The sequence below is a fragment of the Crocodylus siamensis genome, chromosome 4, assembly GCF_052110815.1.
Source record: "Crocodylus siamensis isolate JL-2025a chromosome 4, ASM5211081v1, whole genome shotgun sequence".
In the NCBI taxonomy this organism is placed as follows: Eukaryota; Metazoa; Chordata; order Crocodylia; family Crocodylidae; genus Crocodylus; species Crocodylus siamensis.
In genome coordinates this window covers 209,911,802-209,929,032 of record NC_143398.1, presented here as the reverse complement: position 1 = coordinate 209,929,032, position 17,231 = coordinate 209,911,802, and positions in this window count along the sequence as shown.

Sequence of the window (17,231 nt, the reverse complement as noted above, 5' to 3'; positions counted from 1 at the left end):
CTGCGCCAGAGAAAAACTAGGTCAGGCCTGAGTGACAGGCCAACAGGTCATGAAAAGGGCACCTGCAAGGCCCGTCGCCACGGTGCATGCCTGGTAGCTTCTGTTTTGGCAGCACACACAGCAAATTTCTCTGACACTAGACAAATGTAATATTACTGGAGCAAGTTTGTTTATGTAAACCCTAACTAATTTTTAGAAGTTGAAATAGGTAACCATTGCTTCCAAGACTGTTTTATATGGCTTTACTAATGGTCTCTGGTACTAAATTAATTTTAGGGGATCTGATGCTGAAATACGTATGGGGGTGGCAGATCAATGCCCCCACAGTGAGTGAGAGAGTGGGGTTGGGGCTGGGGTAGGCACTGCCCAGCTGGGTTGGGGCAGGGCATGGGAAGGAGCCATAGGTGGCTCATCAGGCATGTGCATGGGCTGGCTCCTGCCTCTGCACACTCTTGGGGGAGACATGTGCCCCCTGGATTTGGGTGGTGCCAGGGCAAGCTGCCTGCTGCAGGCTCAGGGGCTGCACCAGCCTATGCCTTGCAGGGAGGCTGGGCTGAGGCTGCACTTGGGGCAGGGTGGGCAGTGGTGCTGGGAGGTGGGGGCTACAGGTTGTGCTACAGCTGCCCCAAAATTCACTGTAGCCCCCTCCCCAGCACAAGTGCCATCCACCCCACCACTGCCTGCCCATGGAACACCCTTGGCCCAGCCCCCACACTGGGAAGAGGCTGGAGCAGCACCTGAGCCTGCAGCAGGCAGCCTGCCCTTGCCCCACACAAATCCAGGGGTCACATGCCCCCTATGCCTTCTCCAGGGGTGCATGAAGCAGCAGGAGCTACTTTCCTTCCCCACCCCCTGGCGCTGCCTGCATGAATCACTCGTGGCTATGTCCTGCTTCTCACCCTGCACCACCCCGGCTGGGCAGTGCCTATTCTTACCCCTACTCCAGTCCCAGCCCTACTCCCTTTCTCAATGTGGAGGCCTCTATCTACCCCCACATGCCCCTTCCCCCATATAGACTTACTGGCTAGATGTTGTTCTCCAAGCTACATGCCTGCATTCCTGGTTGTGTGCATGCTGTCTGTGCGCTTGCATATGGCATTTATTGGTGACGTTATCAGTCACATTGGCCAAAAAAAGCCGATTGGCAATAATGGCAATTTTCCTTTTATTGATGTCAATACAATATGAACCAGCTCTACTTGTTGGTAACTCAATTTCTTTTGCTTGGAGTTGGAGTGTACCAAGCACACGAGGCTTTGCACTTGCAATGGATCAACTCTTGGATCTCCTGGTCAGTCTTATTAAATGTTGTGAGGGAGCGGCAACTAGGGGCGGCCGTGAACCCCCTAGCGCCGCCTACCGTCACTTTAGGGTGACGTAGCACCCTCAGAACCTCGCCCGCCACGACTTTGATGGTAAGATATATGATGTGGAGGCTGCCAGTTCCCCTAATGGACGGTCTAGTTGTTCGTCCCTATTCCAGACTGGGGATTTTAATAAGCGTCCTGCCTTAAGGGCAATGCGTGCCTCCAAGCCTCCCCCTTAGCACGCCCCAAGCCTCGCAGCTATTCCGGGGGACGCTTGTATGGTCCCTCGCCCCTCGGGTGCTCTTGTTCGCACTCTCGGGCACCGGGGCTCTTCGCCCACCTGGCGCCTCCTTGGGTCGGGCCCCAATCTCTGGCCCGTTCCCCACGCCCTGGGCCTATCACGCTGGCGCCCAGCCACTTGCTGGCGCCTCCTGTGTCGGCTCCACCAGCGCCGCTCACTACCGGCCCCCCCTGGGCTGGGTTCTAGCCGGCGCCTGGCTAATCGCCGGCTCGGTCTGAGTCTGGAGCACTCTCGCCGCCCTAGCCTCGGCGCCCTTGGGCCGGCACGCTCCCTCTCCCGGATCTTGGCTCTCTCGCCGCCCTAGCCTCGGCGCCCTCGGGCCGGCTCACTCCCTGCGCCCGGATCTCGGGTCTCTCGCCGCCCTAGTCTCGGTGCCCTTGGGCAAGCACTACCGCCGCCCTCGTCTCGGCGCCCTCGGGTGGCTAGCTAGGCTGCTCTCGCCGCGCTAGCCTTGGCTCAATCGCTGCCCTAGTCTCGGTGCCCTTGGGCCGGCACTACCGCCGCCCTAATCTCGGCGCCCTCGGGTGGCTGGCACTATCGCCGCCCTGGCCTAAGCTCCATCGCTGCCCTGGCCTCGGCGCCCTCGGGCCGGCTCACTATCGCCGCCCTAATCTCAGCGCCCTTGGGTGGCTAGCTAGGCCGCTCTCGCCTCGCTCTGTCTCTGCCCTGCTCCGGGCCTTGCCCTCTCGGGCTGACTCTGCGCCTCCTGCGCTCTGTCACTGCTCCGCTCCAGGGTTAAACACCGCCCTTCTGGGCTGGGGTCTGTAACCCGCTCACTGTGCCTCCCTGGCGCAATACTATGCCCAGCCGCACTGACACTGGTGCCCCCGGCACTGTGCCTCTACTGGGCCCTGGGAACCCCCAAACTGTTGGGGAGCTCCCCTGAGGCCTCCTCGCTCCCCTACAGCCTCCCCGGTCCTCCGGATGTAAACTATAACTAAACACTCAAGCCATCTGGCTATAACATAAATACAAAGGCTCCACACGCCTAACAACTCCAAGCCCCACCAGGGCCCGCAATCCTACCTCCAGTCAGGGCGATCCTGTTCCCTGCATCATTGCAGCCGGTTAGCGCGATGAAGTAGTAGCCACTAACCCCGGCCGCTCAGCTCAGCCGCAGAGCTCCTGCTCCTGCAGCAGCCAGAAGGGAACTGTGTCTCAGGCTTTGGCCTGAGCTGGTTTTAAAGGCCTGGCCCTGCCCCCTTCCGGTCAGGTGACCGCCTGGTTGCCCTGGTAACCCAGCACCTGAGCTGCCTGGGTGATTGGCAGCCCTGCCAATCAGCCTCAGAATCACGGGGCACCTCTGTGACTCCGTGACAAATGTGTTTTGATGTTTCCTGGTAGAAAATCTAAGTGCTTCTTCACCAATACTGCTGATAATTGACTTGAAGTCACGCCAAGGACTGATGATATTCTCCCATTGTTGTTGATGGGAATTTGCTAGTTTTTCATTGAGGCACTGGTGGAAGAGGTGTCGCTTGATTCGTTCTATGTTGACCTCCCATTGGCATTGCTTCTGCTACAGCTGTTGTTTGGGAGCCAGTTTGAGTGACATAAGCGAGTGGATGAGTCAGTGATCAGACCAGCAATCATTAACTTCTAGCATAGCTCAAGTGATTTGAACATCTTTATGATCCTGGGCATGAAACATGATGTAATCAATCAAGTGCTTAGATTGTGGATGTTGCCATGATGTCTTTTGGTTTTCTGGTATTCTTCACATTTGTTCAAGAGGAGGATACTGTTGGAATTAACCTTTCCCACTTGTTTGCTGATGTTTCCATTCCAGAGGTTCGAGTACTTTCCCATTCTATTATTGAAATTTCTGAGCAGAATAAACCCGTCTCCCTCTGGAATGTCAGAAAGGACTTGGCCAAAGTTCCTCCTTGCTTTCTTTGGCAGCATCAAGAGTTGGGGCAGATGCGCTGATGACAGTGCCATAATGGGTTCCTGCCAATTTGAGACAGAGAGTCATGAGGCAGTCATTCATTCTGATAGGGAACCCATTGGGTTGGTTTATGATTTCATTCTTAAAGCCAACTCTGTGAAGTTGGTATTCTCTTTCCTATTTACCCTTTCCAGAAGAGGGTATAGCTGTCACCTTGTTCTTTGAGCTGCCCATCTCCCACTTGCTGAGTCTTGGACACAGTTATCCAGTCAGAAATAAGGTGAGCAGAGCAGATCCTAAAGAAAGATGGTCAGTCAGTTACAGCTGCCATATCACTCTCCTGCCTCATTCAAGTGCTAGCTGACCTTCCTGTAACTGCTGCCTTTGTGCTAGTTCATGGCTCAGAGCTTCCAGGCCTCACAGTCCTGCTCCTACTGTCACTAGCTGCTTGCCAAAGGACTTGAAAAATGTGCTAAAGCTGTTTTCATGTAAGAGGCCAACACATAATTTTTTATCATGAAGAAGCTGCTGCCCATCAGCTTCCACATCGTTCTTGACAAAACAGGACCTTGATCCAATGGCAAGGAGGCCAAAACATTGGAAATCTTGTTCTGCTGCAGCCTTCTGTCTTCACAGCTGTTCATATTATAACATCTTGTGCCTGCTCCACCACTGAGGACCTATGGCTGGGGGTTGAATGGGCTTCTTATAATGGCTACCTGCTCTCATCATGTCACAGCACTGTCGGAGGATGGATGTGGTTTTTCAGGAGGGAGTCTTAGGGTAGTTTGTCATATTTTATAATTTAAAGTTGCACTTGCTTTTCGAGTGGTGAATTATAGTATTTTTCAATTTATATATTCAGCCTTTTTTAATCATTGCTTACGTTCTGTATAGCTTCATTATTATCTGAACTTTTCATTTTGTTTATCAGCTGGCCTTGAGTTGTTTTTGTAGAGCTCATAGTGCCCATTATATTATATCTTTTCTTTTTTATTGTTGTAAGAAGTTTTTCTAACATAACATAGCAATGACCTTGTTACCAGCTCAAATTAACTGAACTTGGCACTAACTAGCTGGATCAGAGGGATGAAATGATTGGATATGTTAATGAAAGGTGATAAGGGAGACCAATGGACAATGCCCAAAGTAAGACACTGGAAAAAGGCCAAATTAAGAGGTGTGTTCATGATGGGTCTGTTGAACAAAAGAATATGCTGACAAGATAAAATATGGATAGTATGCTGACCGCAGAAATCAGCCTGAAAGCCAGGAGTCATCAAAGGAGTGAAATTAAAGACGAGCATAAAAGGAGGCAGCAAGGAAGTTAACTAGCATTGTCATAAATCCAGCCTTCAACATCTGTCTGGATTATCCCAGCTAATGATGCACCCTATACTGCCAGGAACTGAGTGGCCAACTTTTCTGTTGAGCAAAGTAACATCTGGGATTGGGTGAGATTATTGTACTGAATGTTTTTCTCTTTCTGATTACAGAAACTACTTACTACTAAAGTTAGACTTTGATTTTAGGACACACTGTTGTCTGCATTTGTATTTCAGTTTCCACTTAAGAGTTAATTGTGCTTTAACGATCCCTAAGCACTATCTGGTGGACAGTGTTGCTAACGGGAGAGCATTGCCACCTGCTGTTACCACCACATTCTGGCGGTGCTGCCCTTCCTTGATCCGCGACTGCTTATTCATCAGAGTTGCCTCTGCTTATTTCACAACTAACTTTCCCTGAAGGCCTTTCCATTATCCGCCACCTGTAGATGTGCTGGATAGCAGCACACCTCTGCCACCAGAACAATTGTATTTACAAATTGTACTTGCTTCTTAAAGGGTGTTCTGTATTATTAAGCTTCCCTCAGATATTTTTTCATACCTGTGTGTTATTCGTTCTGTGCTCAGTGGAAAAGGAAATAAAGAATAGTATTGTTAATTACTTTCTGTTACTAAGAATCTTGATATGACTTTGTACTGTGTATTAGTGAGTGCATAACCATCTCTTGCAGAAATCTGAGGAAAAGAAAAGGGATTATTTTCTTGCACTTGTTTAAATTTTAATTGCCTTATCAACTAGCAAACAAGCTTCAAGCTAAGTCTTGTAGATGTTGAAATCTAGGTCGTCTTGTTTATGCAAAAACTATGTTTTCTATACTATAGCACGATGGTTTAAAAGAAACAATTTAGGAAGATTTTAAAGTATTTAGTAAATCCATAAAAATGTTATATACTTTTTAAGGACAAAGCTGTAAATTGACTGTTAATTTTCATACAATTCTGTTAATTCTTTTGCTCTGTACATACTTGGTTTTACCTTTAACTAGCCAGCTCTAAATGAATAACTGCAGAGAGCTTTCCTTATTCAGGATGTATTTGGAGTAAAAACAATTTACACTTTTCTTAATCTGAGGTGATCCAAAGCCTTCCATGCTGACTAGACTTTAGGGGATTTATAAGACTGTTTTGTTTGTTTTTTATCCACCCACCAAGTTCACCTGAAATTTCGTGACACAATAAAACTTTTTCTTCCCATGTCAGATAATGCAAGAATTATTTTGTTTCATTCCTTTTGATTTTACTAAAGGCTCATACTGGATCCTCTTCTGATTATAAAGCCATGTATCAATTCTAGGTTTGTGACAGATGTGGCTGGCTAGTATGGAAGGATTTGGATCACCTCAGATTAAGAAAAGTGTAAATTATTTTTACACTCCAACTTCATGGGCTACATTCTCAATAAATAAAGCTCTCTGCAGTTATTCTTTTAGAGCTGGGACACAATCTGAGAAACTACCTATTGGCATGCATACAGTAGCATAGAATTTGTACAGTGCTGTGGGGCAATAAAGTTATGAAAGCAAGGTGGAGTGCAGTTTATGCACAGAGCAAAACATGATAAAATAAGTTACATAGATAAAACCAATTAAGGTTGCTGTAATTGAGGTCATAATTTGAGGGTAGTGGAGTTGTGTATTTTTAATGAAGGGTAGAAATTTTCATGAAACTTGATCATGAAAGGTGATGTAGCCCAGTGAATTAAGCACAAGGTAGAGAGTCAGGAGTTCTGTGTACTGTTAACATCTCAGCCACTGACCTGGGAAACTGGGAAGAAACCTATTTTTCTCTTTCTCCATTTTCCATTTTTTAAATTGGGGTAATAATATTCTGTCTTCTCTTTAAAAGTGTTAACCATTTTTTGAATGAAAAGCACTGTAGAGATTTGTGGTATTATATATTTAGTACCTGAAACAATTCAAAAGCCAGAAAGAATTGAGCTGAGCATCCAGTTTGTAGGATATGTTTGTAGAGTGTGAATTAGGGGAAGTAATTTAAACATTTTTCATTGGTGATCTGAGAAAATTTGATATATAAATGGATGGTGAAACAAAGTTCATGTAGAGAACAGGTTGCCATTGATTCTACAGAGGAAGAATCACAGTTGTTTATTACTCACGTTTACAGCACATGTTGCATCTCACCTTCTGTATGGTAATACAGTAATAAAACTGTAATATCTGAACCACAAAATGTTTCATTGGATGGAAATGCCATTTTTCTGGCTGGCTTACACATAAATAACAATATATGTATTGTATATAGTAAATATTTAACTGTGAACTTGTGTATTACCATAAGACATTCAATTAAGTTTTTTTATTATACTTCTTATAAATACTAAACCTATCAAAGGGAAATACATTTTGTATTTGATAGTTGACATCTAGGTTCTGCTGTGCATTTTATTATAATAGGATCATAATCTTTTCATGGTAAAAATAAAAATAGGCATTAATCAACATTTGGAATCAGCTGACAGAGAAAATACCTGAAAACATAAGGTTGGCTACGGAGAAACATCTATAGAGCCTAAACAAAGCTCCCAATTGGTCCTGAATACCCCACATTCAAGACATCTTTCTTTTTCAAAGTAAATTTTGGACTTCTGCATTTTTGCTAAATTGTCCAAATTTCAGTTCAAGTACATAAAATAATAAACAGAATGCAAAGGATTTTAAAATGGTCAGTGTGGCAGGGATAGGGTCCTGGCCCCTGCCACGCTCCCACAGAAACAGCCCTGTGGTTGGGGGAAACTCACCTGGCAGGGTCTGGATACATGGCATGGCTCCAATGTCTGGGGGAGCACAGCTGCTGGTAGTTCCAGGAGCGTGGGAACCTGGAGAACTGGCCCTGATTGGCCTGCAGCAGGTGGTGGGCCATTTAAAAGTGAGAATGCCAAGGGAAGCATGCGTCAGCATTCCCAGGCAGAAAACACTGGAGCCTACAGGAGGGGACACCTCCAAAGAGAAACGTCCCACACCAGACCCTTGGGAGCTGCTGGGAACAGGACGACCCCAAGTGAGGATTGTCCCTCCCGGAGAGAGAAATAAACCATGATATGTGGGGATTGATGTGGAGGGTTGTTCCCATAAGAACCCAAGCTGGGATTCTGGGGAAAGAGAACCCCATGGCTAGGGTTATGCCAATCATTGCTCAAGTGAAGGAGAGATAAGGAAAGAGGAAGAAAGAAAGTGAGCCAGCTACCAACTGAGGCAGCTGACCTAAGGGAAAGGGTTAAACTGCACTGCTGGTGGGAGGACCTGAGCAGAAGCACAGTCTATGGCAGAAGGAGAGAGAAGGACTCTGAGGGATTTACTGGACATAGGTCTGTAAAGGAAGAACCAGGTTGAGAGCCTTGGCTAAGAGCGTTTTTTGTGGGTTTAATTCTTCCTACTGGAGACAAATCCTAAGAGTGGAATACAAAAAGGAGAAAATCCTTCCCTGGAGATTTGAGTTTTAGTTAACCAAGCAGCAGGGCAGGATTCCCAAAGAGGGGACAATTGGCTAGGGTCCAAGGTTGGTGACCTGCATGGGAATATCTTCAAGGGACCTTGAAGAAATAATGTGTGTATGATTTAAGGAGCGTATCCCTAGAATGAGTGAATGGATGAAGAGTTAGAACCAGCTACTGGGAGTGTAAGACAGAAGGAGAGACTCGGACAAGTTCCATTCAATACCCACAAAGCACAGTGACCATCCACCCAAGAGAAAAGGGGCAGGGTAAAGGGGAGGTTGGAGCCCTGCAGAATATTTGCGATGAGACCAGATGGACTGCCAAGCCAGAACATCCCTCCTTCTGAACGTATTTACCATCAAGGCATGGCAGGAGAACGTGGGGAATATATACATTGTGATCCCAGGAACCTGGTGTGGTTCTGAAGCAAGAGAATACAACTCACTCACAGACAAATTATAGTCCTCTCTTTCTTTGTCCCCCTTTTCTAGCCTATGAATCTTGTCACTAGTGTCCTTAGAAAAGGACCCCTCTAATGGGCTTCTCAACCTTTAAAACTGTTTTCATTTGACCTATAGAAATAACAAACCAAGGAAGTCTTTTACAAACTCATGCTACTTCTGTATTCCTACATGCCAGATAGTGATAGATAAGAACATGCCCAGCATCTCCTGTATGAGAGAGATGGTAGAAGGTTATCAAATATTTCTGCTAGTCATTATTATTAAAATTGTTATTGAAACTACAGTATCTATTTATCAAAACATAGATATAAGCCATAATTTATCAATCAGTGATTATGCAGCATTAGCTCAATATTAGAGATGGTGCATAACTATTTTAGAACATTTTTTTTGATTCATACAAACCAGATAGCTACCTGTTTGCCATAGCAACTCTCTTGATAAAACTGTTATCTTATCTACATGAGTCACTTTTAACACGAGTAATATGACTCTTCCACACTCACAGCATCCTGACTTCTCTTTAAGGTTGGGGGTAGGGTGGTATGTGAACACACGTGGGTTGCAAACAGAAGAAAAGGTTCTCTACTATTTTTATCCTGAACTTTAAAGCTGAAATCTACTTTCTGACCATAAAGTTGTCTGTGTTAAAACATCTATAGAACCAACCTAAGTAAAAGTCCTGAATAAACTACAGATTTCCCTCTGTTCTTTATATGTGAATTCACTCTTATGTGATGAGCATATTCAGACCCATAATTTGTTATATGCAAGGTAAATTTGCTCTTATGTGATCAGCATAGATGCCCCCCATCCCCTGCCTAAGCAGGTAAGTCTGTGGGGGGAGGGGAAAGAGCCATGGTCCCACTTATCCCAGCCCCAGCTGCAATGGCCCTGGGAGCAGCCGGCGCCAGCTGCCTGCAGCCATGGGACTGCACCATGCCCTGAATCCCCTGGGGCTCTGACTGTCTCCACTCACTGCAGCTCCTGCTGCACTGCCCTGGGAGCGGGCAGTGCCAGCTCCCTGTAGCTGCTGGGCTGCACTGTGCCCTGGTGCAGGGCTGTAGTGAGTGTGGACAAGCGGAGCCCTGGGCAGTGCAGGGTGTGGCACTTGCTACAGCAGCTCCGGGAGCTGCTGGCCACATGTTCAGCTCCAGGGCTGGTAAGTAAGGGGTATGGGGGGCTGGAAGAGGGGGGACTATGGGGGAGACCCCTGCCATCCATGCCCTGCCTGGCCCTTCTGCCTCTCTACCCCCGGCCACCCTGATCACTGCCTGGCCCCTCCTCTTATGTACCCTCCCAATCACCTCCCTGCTCAGCCCCACCCCCTGCCTGCCCTCTGACCCCTGCCCCCCCCACTCCATAGTTAAAAAAAAACAAACCCCAAAACAAAACCCAGCACTTACTGGCAGTCTGGCTGCCATGTGTCTCACTGGGGCCCCACCCGCACAGTGCAGGGCAGAGGGACAGGCCCATCCCAGGACCTCCTTCCACCCACTGCCCTGTGCTGCCTGGGGGGCTCTGTCAGGAGGGTGGTATGTGAACACACGTGGGTTGCAAACAGAAGAAAAGGTTCTCTACACCTGCTTCTAGAGTAAGTAGAGGCTTTTTATTCTGCTTTTTTTCTTTTTTCTTTAAAGTGATGGTGCCTGGGGTTGGGGGGGGCAACCATGGGGTCCTGGGGGTGCAAGCGGGGGTTGGGCCAGGCACGGCAGCCATTGGGGGAGCGGGGGGTGGGGCTGGGGCTGGGTGAGGCAGCAATCAGGGGGCTGCTGTGGGGCATGTGGGTCTTGCAGAGGGGGTGATAGCCCCTGCGAGGGCCATTTGGACCCTGTTGGGGGGCCATAGGCCCTGCATAGGGATCAAACCCCCTGTTGGGGGTCTATAACCCCTATGTGGGGGCTGTAGCCCCTGTTGGAGGCTGAATCCTCTTTTGGGGGGGCATAGCCCCTGTGGGAGGGCAGCAAAATATATATTCATGTATTCACTAATTCATGGAACATGTATTTAGAGTTCACTTTATTATGGTAGAGACACTGGTAGGCTTCCACATTGCCTTAACACTGTAGATATATCAATAAAACATTGCCCAACTGATTGCTGTCTCTGTCTTTCTCTCACTTTATAGTGGTCTTTTGTTTTACTTGTGGAGGAACATGGATTTTGGGGTATTTTACAGAGTGACTTTGGTTTTTTATCAGGGATTTTTCAGTTTTCCAGTAGGGAACACCAGAATTCCTGCTAGGGAGGCTAGTGGCAGGACCTTGACTGCTCAGAGCTGGCACCTTGGACCCAGCTGGCTGTGGCTGGCCTCCTGGCTAAATGCAGCCAGGAGGACATGCTTTGACCACCACACCCAGAACAGCAATAGCTGTCCAGATGGCTGGCCAGGGGGCACACATGACAGTAGTGCCGCACAGAGGTCAACTCTGCAGCCACAGCCCGCTGGCAGGTGGCCCAGAGGGGCAGATGCTTCTATTGGCTGTGCAGTCCCCATCCGGGTCTGGTAGGTGCACAGCAGGTCATGGCCAGGCAATAACTCCCACTGTCAGCCTGCTGCAGTGGGTAGAGGGTGCAGGGAAATTTCAGGGCTGCTTCAGCAGTCCACTACAAGGGGTAGTGTCCCCAGGTACCAATTGGCTGGGCCCCCGAAGCTCCTGAAACTGAGTAGCCCTGAGCTACATGCCAGGGTCAGCTTTTTATACTGCTGGGGACAGCACAGGTGCTGGCCCCTGGCTCTAGCTCCCCCTGGCTGCAGATCAGGGAGGTGCCAGGCAGGGTTATTTTGCCCCAAGTGGCACAATTTGCTCAAAGTGCATGTCCGGGCTTGTGTGCTGAGGCAAAAAGCCCCAGCTCAAATTTGCACTGCTTCTATTTGAGCTGCTGCAAGTGCACATGCTTGCATGTGTGGACACGCTTCTAGAGTTACTATTTCCAAACACTGAGTCAAAACCTTGATTGGATTTTCCCATGAACAATGGGTGGTTGAAAATTCAGTTATTGGACTTGCAGCATGTTCCAAACTCACCAGTAGTTAAGTCAGTGATTCTACACCAAGTACTATCAGCTCCTTAGAAGGGTGTTGCAAGCTGTGAGGAGGTAAGTAGATAAACTAATCAGTAAGCTAGGTTCAAGCTTGTCCCTGCCTGAACAAGCCCCCTTCCCCACAGCTTATCCCCTGAGTATATACATTAGTTTTTAAACTTTGGAGCCATTCAATTCAGAAAAGTTATGGAGGGGTGCCTTGAGCTCAGTGTGGGGTGCCTCAAGTCCAATAAAGGTTGAGAACCACTGAGTTAAATAAATTTAATTCAGTATCCCATAATAACGTCTCTCTTCTGCACTGTTTTGGTGTTGGTACTGATTTAATAGCATCTTAAAATATAAAGCTAAATGAATTTGTAGAGGTTGTATAAATCTAGTGTGATGTGTGTAGATGAAACAAATTATGTTCCTCCTGTGTCATGCATAAAATCTGCCACCTCATTGTAATGCTAGGCATCAGTTCCATTTTTATTTATATTTTTATTTTTATCTTTGAGGACATAGAAAACCTATTCTGAATATTTACACCAGGATTAAGAAAAGGAAGTTTTGTCACATGCTTTGGGCAGAAACCCAGAACCAGCCAGCTGCATTTGAAATGGACCTTCACTTGTGTGGGGGAGGTAGGAGACGTATCAACAAAGTTGTTTTTTCTGTCTGGCCCTCTAGATTTTGCAGAAATGTATCTATGCTGCACATGTGTGATTTCTAATTGGCAACCATAGACCATGTCCACATGAGCACTGATGTTTGGTTGCTTAGGGACAAATAGCTGTGGCCCAAGGTGAGCCGCCTCTACTTGTCCCTGGGGAACACCTGTGCCATGTGCACTTTGGCATGTGCCAAATTACCCCCAGTGAGGTAGGGGAGGATGGGACCAGCATTAAGCTGGCCCCAGCAGCCTTCTCTGGGGTTTTTGGGCCTCCAAATGCTGTTGAAGTAGCCTTTATAACTAATATTCTACACTGATTTTAGAATTGATTCTTTTTAGCAGCTAGGGGCCATGACCACAGTATCTGCTATTCAGCAGGAGCTTTATTGCTCTATGCCTTTTTAAATAGAAAGTTAATTAACACAATTAAGGCAAGAGAAGCTGTTTCATGGTTCTGAATATAACAATAAGCAGGAACTCCCTAGATTTTGAGGATTAGTAGTTCAAGTATTTGGAATCTGCTTGAAGAAATGTAGCTATTTAACTCTGGTGTTAAAATTCCAGAATAGATGGTGATTATTCTGACAAAGAATTGTATCAGCTTTATGTATGACTGGAAATGTATGCATCTCTGCAGATCTTGTTACTTATGTATTTGAAGTATTTTGGAAATCAACTCTTAAACAATGCATTAACTAATTTAAATATTTGCAAAATAGCCATTTGGTTCATATTATAGCCAAATATATTGTGAGAATAACTCCCAAAAGCAATATATATAGAAAGGCGATTTGTAGGATAAAAATGATGTGTGATGTTGGTATCCAGTGCAGCTTGGGGAGGCGTGAAATAAAATCTCTATTCAGTTGGCCCATTGCCCAGATAATATAGACAATGCCTTGCCAAGTCCTATAGGTAAGAAATGTCACAGATCCCAAAGAGAAATAAAGGCCAGTATGCCCAGAAGATACAAACAAATCCTGAAAAGCTTTAAAATAAATGTTTGTAGTCTCTTCTTATTTCCTCCTTCTTGATCAGGAAGTTGTGTACCCTCTCACAAAAAGAACTACAGCCTGTAGCAAAACAATTCATTTTTCTCACTGTTTTGAATGGTTGCACAGAAAAGGCATGGCCTAGGCAAATGTTTCTTCGCAGGGATGCAAGAAATTACATGATTAAATACCTAAAAGAATTCAGATTTGATTACCTAAAAATGACTAACTTCCCTTGCATTGAATATTGTCTTGCTTCCATTAATACAAAAAACTGGATAAAGAGAAAAAAAATAATATTTTACAGAGTAAGGGATAAAAGTACCTTAATCTAATTATATTACAGAATTGCAGTCTAATTATATATTTCTTCATGCCTATGTTAAATATGATAGCTGACATATATCATAGACCCTGGCATGGATCTTCGAGAACTCCTGGTGCTCTGGTAAAGTGCCTGAAGATTGGAAGAAGGCCAATGTGGTGCCTATTTTCAAGAAAGGCAGGAAAGTGGATCCAGCAAACTACAGGCTCATCATCCTGACCTCTACCCTGGTCAAGGCCTTAGAAAAAATTATTAAAGAGGCCATTCTTAACAGACTGGCTGATGGCAACATCCTAAAGGGATAGCCAGCATGGGTTTGTTGTGGGTAGATCTTGCTTGACCAATTTTATTTCCTTTTACAATTGGGTGACATATCACCTGGACAAGGGCGAGGAGATTGATGTCATATATCTTGACTTCAAAAAAGCCTTCAATCTGGTATCCCATAATCACCTCTTGGCAAAACTGGCCAACTGTGGCCTCAGGTCCACCATAGTTTCATAGTTTTATAGTTTCTAGGGTCGGAAGGGACCTGAGCAGATCATCTAGTCCAACCCCCTGCCATGGCAGGAAAGAATACTGGGGTCAAAAGACCCCAGCAAGATGTTCATCCAGTCTCCTCTTCAACACCCCCAGGGTAGGAGCCTGCACCACTTCTCTTGGAAGCTGGTTCCAGACCCTAGCTGCCCTGACTGTGAAGTAGCGCCTCCTGATATCTAACCTAAACCTACCCTCTGCTAGCTTGTGACCGTTATTCCTGGTCACTCCTGGCGGTGCTCGGGGAACAGTGACTCCCCCAATGCCTGCTGATCCCCCCTGACTAGTTTATAACAGGCCACAAGATCCTCCCTCAGCCTTCTCTTCTGGAGGCTGAACAGGTTCAGGTCCCATAGCCTCTCCTCTTAGGGCCTGCCCTGTTGTCCCCTGATCATACGAGTGGCCCTCCTCTGGACCCTCTCCATGCTGTCGACATCCCTCCTGAAGTGTGGTGCCCAGAACTGGATGCAGTACTCCAGCTGCGGCCTGACCAGTGCCACATAGAGGGGGAGGATCACCTCTTTGGACCTGCTCGAGATGCATCTGTGGATGCATGCCAAAGTGCGGTTGGCCTTCCTAACTGCCTCTCCACACTGCCAGCCCATGTTCATCTTGGAGTCAATGATGACCCCCAGATCCTTTTCCGCCTCTGTGCTGACAAGAGGGGAGTTCCCTAACCTGTAGGTATGGTGCCGGTTGTTCCTCCCGAGGTGCATCACCTTGCACTTGTCTGTGTTGAAACCCATCCTGTTCTCGTCCGCCCACCCTTGTAACCTGTCTAGGTCTGATTGTAGCCTGTTGCATCCTTCCAATGTGCCCACGTCCCCCCACATCTTAGTGTCATCAGCAAATTTGAACAGGGTGCTTTTTACCCCCTCGTCCAAATCACTGATGAAGATGTTGAACAGTGCGGGCCTGAGGACCGAGCCCTGAGGAACCCCACTGCCCACATCCTTCCAGGTTGAGAAGGACCCATCCACTATCACCCTCTGGGTGCGGTCTTCCAGCCAGTTGGTGACCCATTTGACTGTGTAGGTGTCTACACCACAGCCCCCCAGTTTCTTAATGAGAACGGGGTGAGAGACAGTGTCAAAAGCCTTCCGGAAGTCCAGGAAGACTATATCCACTGCTACCCCTGCATCTAATGATCTGGTGATCTGATCGTAAAAGGCCACCAGGTTGGTCTGACAGGACCTGCCACTGATGAACCCATGTTGGCTGCCCCTAAGCATGCAGTCCCCTGCTGGCCCCTCCTGGATGTGTACCAGCATAATTTTCTCGAACAGCTTGCCTAGGATCGAGGTAAGACTAACCGGCCTATAGTTTCCCGGGTCCTCCTTCCTGCCTTTTTTGAAGATGGGGACCACGTTGGCCCTCTTCCAGTCTGCCGGTACCTCACCAGTGTACCACGAGTGCTCGTAAAGTTGTGCCGGGGACTTGCAATGACTTGGGCCAGTTCCTTTAGAACTCTAGGGTGGAGATCATCGGGACCAGCTGACTTGAATACGTCCAACCCCTCCAGAAGCTCCCTAACTAAATCCTCGCTAACCCGTGGCCCAGGTGTGCCTCCCCCGGGGCCCGAGGGGGGCCCAGCAGGGAGGTGGCTGTTCTGGTCCCTACTTAGGAAGACGGAGGCAAAGAAATCGTTAAACGTGTTAGCTTTGCCGTCTGGTGTGACGGCCAAGTTTCCCATCACGTCCTGCAAGGGCCCCACATTACCCGGGACCATGATCCACTGTATACAGAACTAGCTCTGTGGGTGGACCCCGGGGGGTGGTGGTTGATGGAGGTCAATCGTTATGGTGCACTGTGACCAGTGGGGTCCCCCAAGGCTCTGTTCTTGGACCTATATTGTTCAACATCTTCATTAATGATGTGGACATTGGAGTCAAAAACGGACTGGCCAAGTTTGCTGATGATACCAGGCTGTGAGGTAAAGCCATCCACACCTGGGGACAGGAGTGCAATCCATACTGACCTGGACAGGCTCAGCAAACGGTCAGATGAGGACCTGATGGTGTTTAACACTGAAAAATGTAACATTCTCCACCTTTGGAGGAAAAACCTGCAGCATGTCTATAGGCTCAGCAGTGCTACACTGGCTAGCACTACGGATGAAAGGGACTTGGAGATCATGATTGATCACAAGATGAACATGAGCCTTCAACATGATGCTGCAGCTAGTAAAGTGAGCAAAATGCTGGCTTGCATCCATAGATGCTTCTCAAGCAAATCCCGGGACATCGCTCTTTCATCATACTCAGCCTTGGTGAGGCTGTAGCTGGTGTACTGCATCCAGTTTTGGGCTGGGCTCCACAATTCAAAAAGGATGTGGAGAAGCTTGAGAGAGTCCAGAGAAGAGCTACGCACATGATCAGAGGTCAGGAAAACGGACCTTACGACAACAGACTGAGAGCCATGGGGCTCTTTAGCCTGGAAAAGTGCAGGCTCAGGGGCAATCTGACCCCAGCTGGGATCAGGATCCTATGACCTCAGCTGACTTCTTGCCCCTGGGGCAAGGGACTGGAGTCGATGATCTTCCAAGGTCCCTTCCAGTCCTAATGTCTATGAAATAGATGTATTGTGTGTGTGTCTATGCACACGCACAACACACGCACACACACACCAGTTGCCCATCAAGAATGATGGGGGGGTGGGGGCGGGGGGGTGGCTGGGATGGAGTGCTGCCACCTAACGCCACAGGGTGGGGCAGCCAAGGCCAGCGTTGTTGGCCTCAGCCCCCCGACCCTCTGTCTGGTCCTCAGGCTCAGCTTTGGAATCATGGCGACACTCTCCCAGACTTGGAACATTCTGATTGGCTGTTTCCATCAGCCAATCTGAGTGCGAATAAAGTATTACAGACAAAAAGACAGACTTAGGCTCTCTCTATATGCATTAGGGCTTTAGTGTGCTACCTATA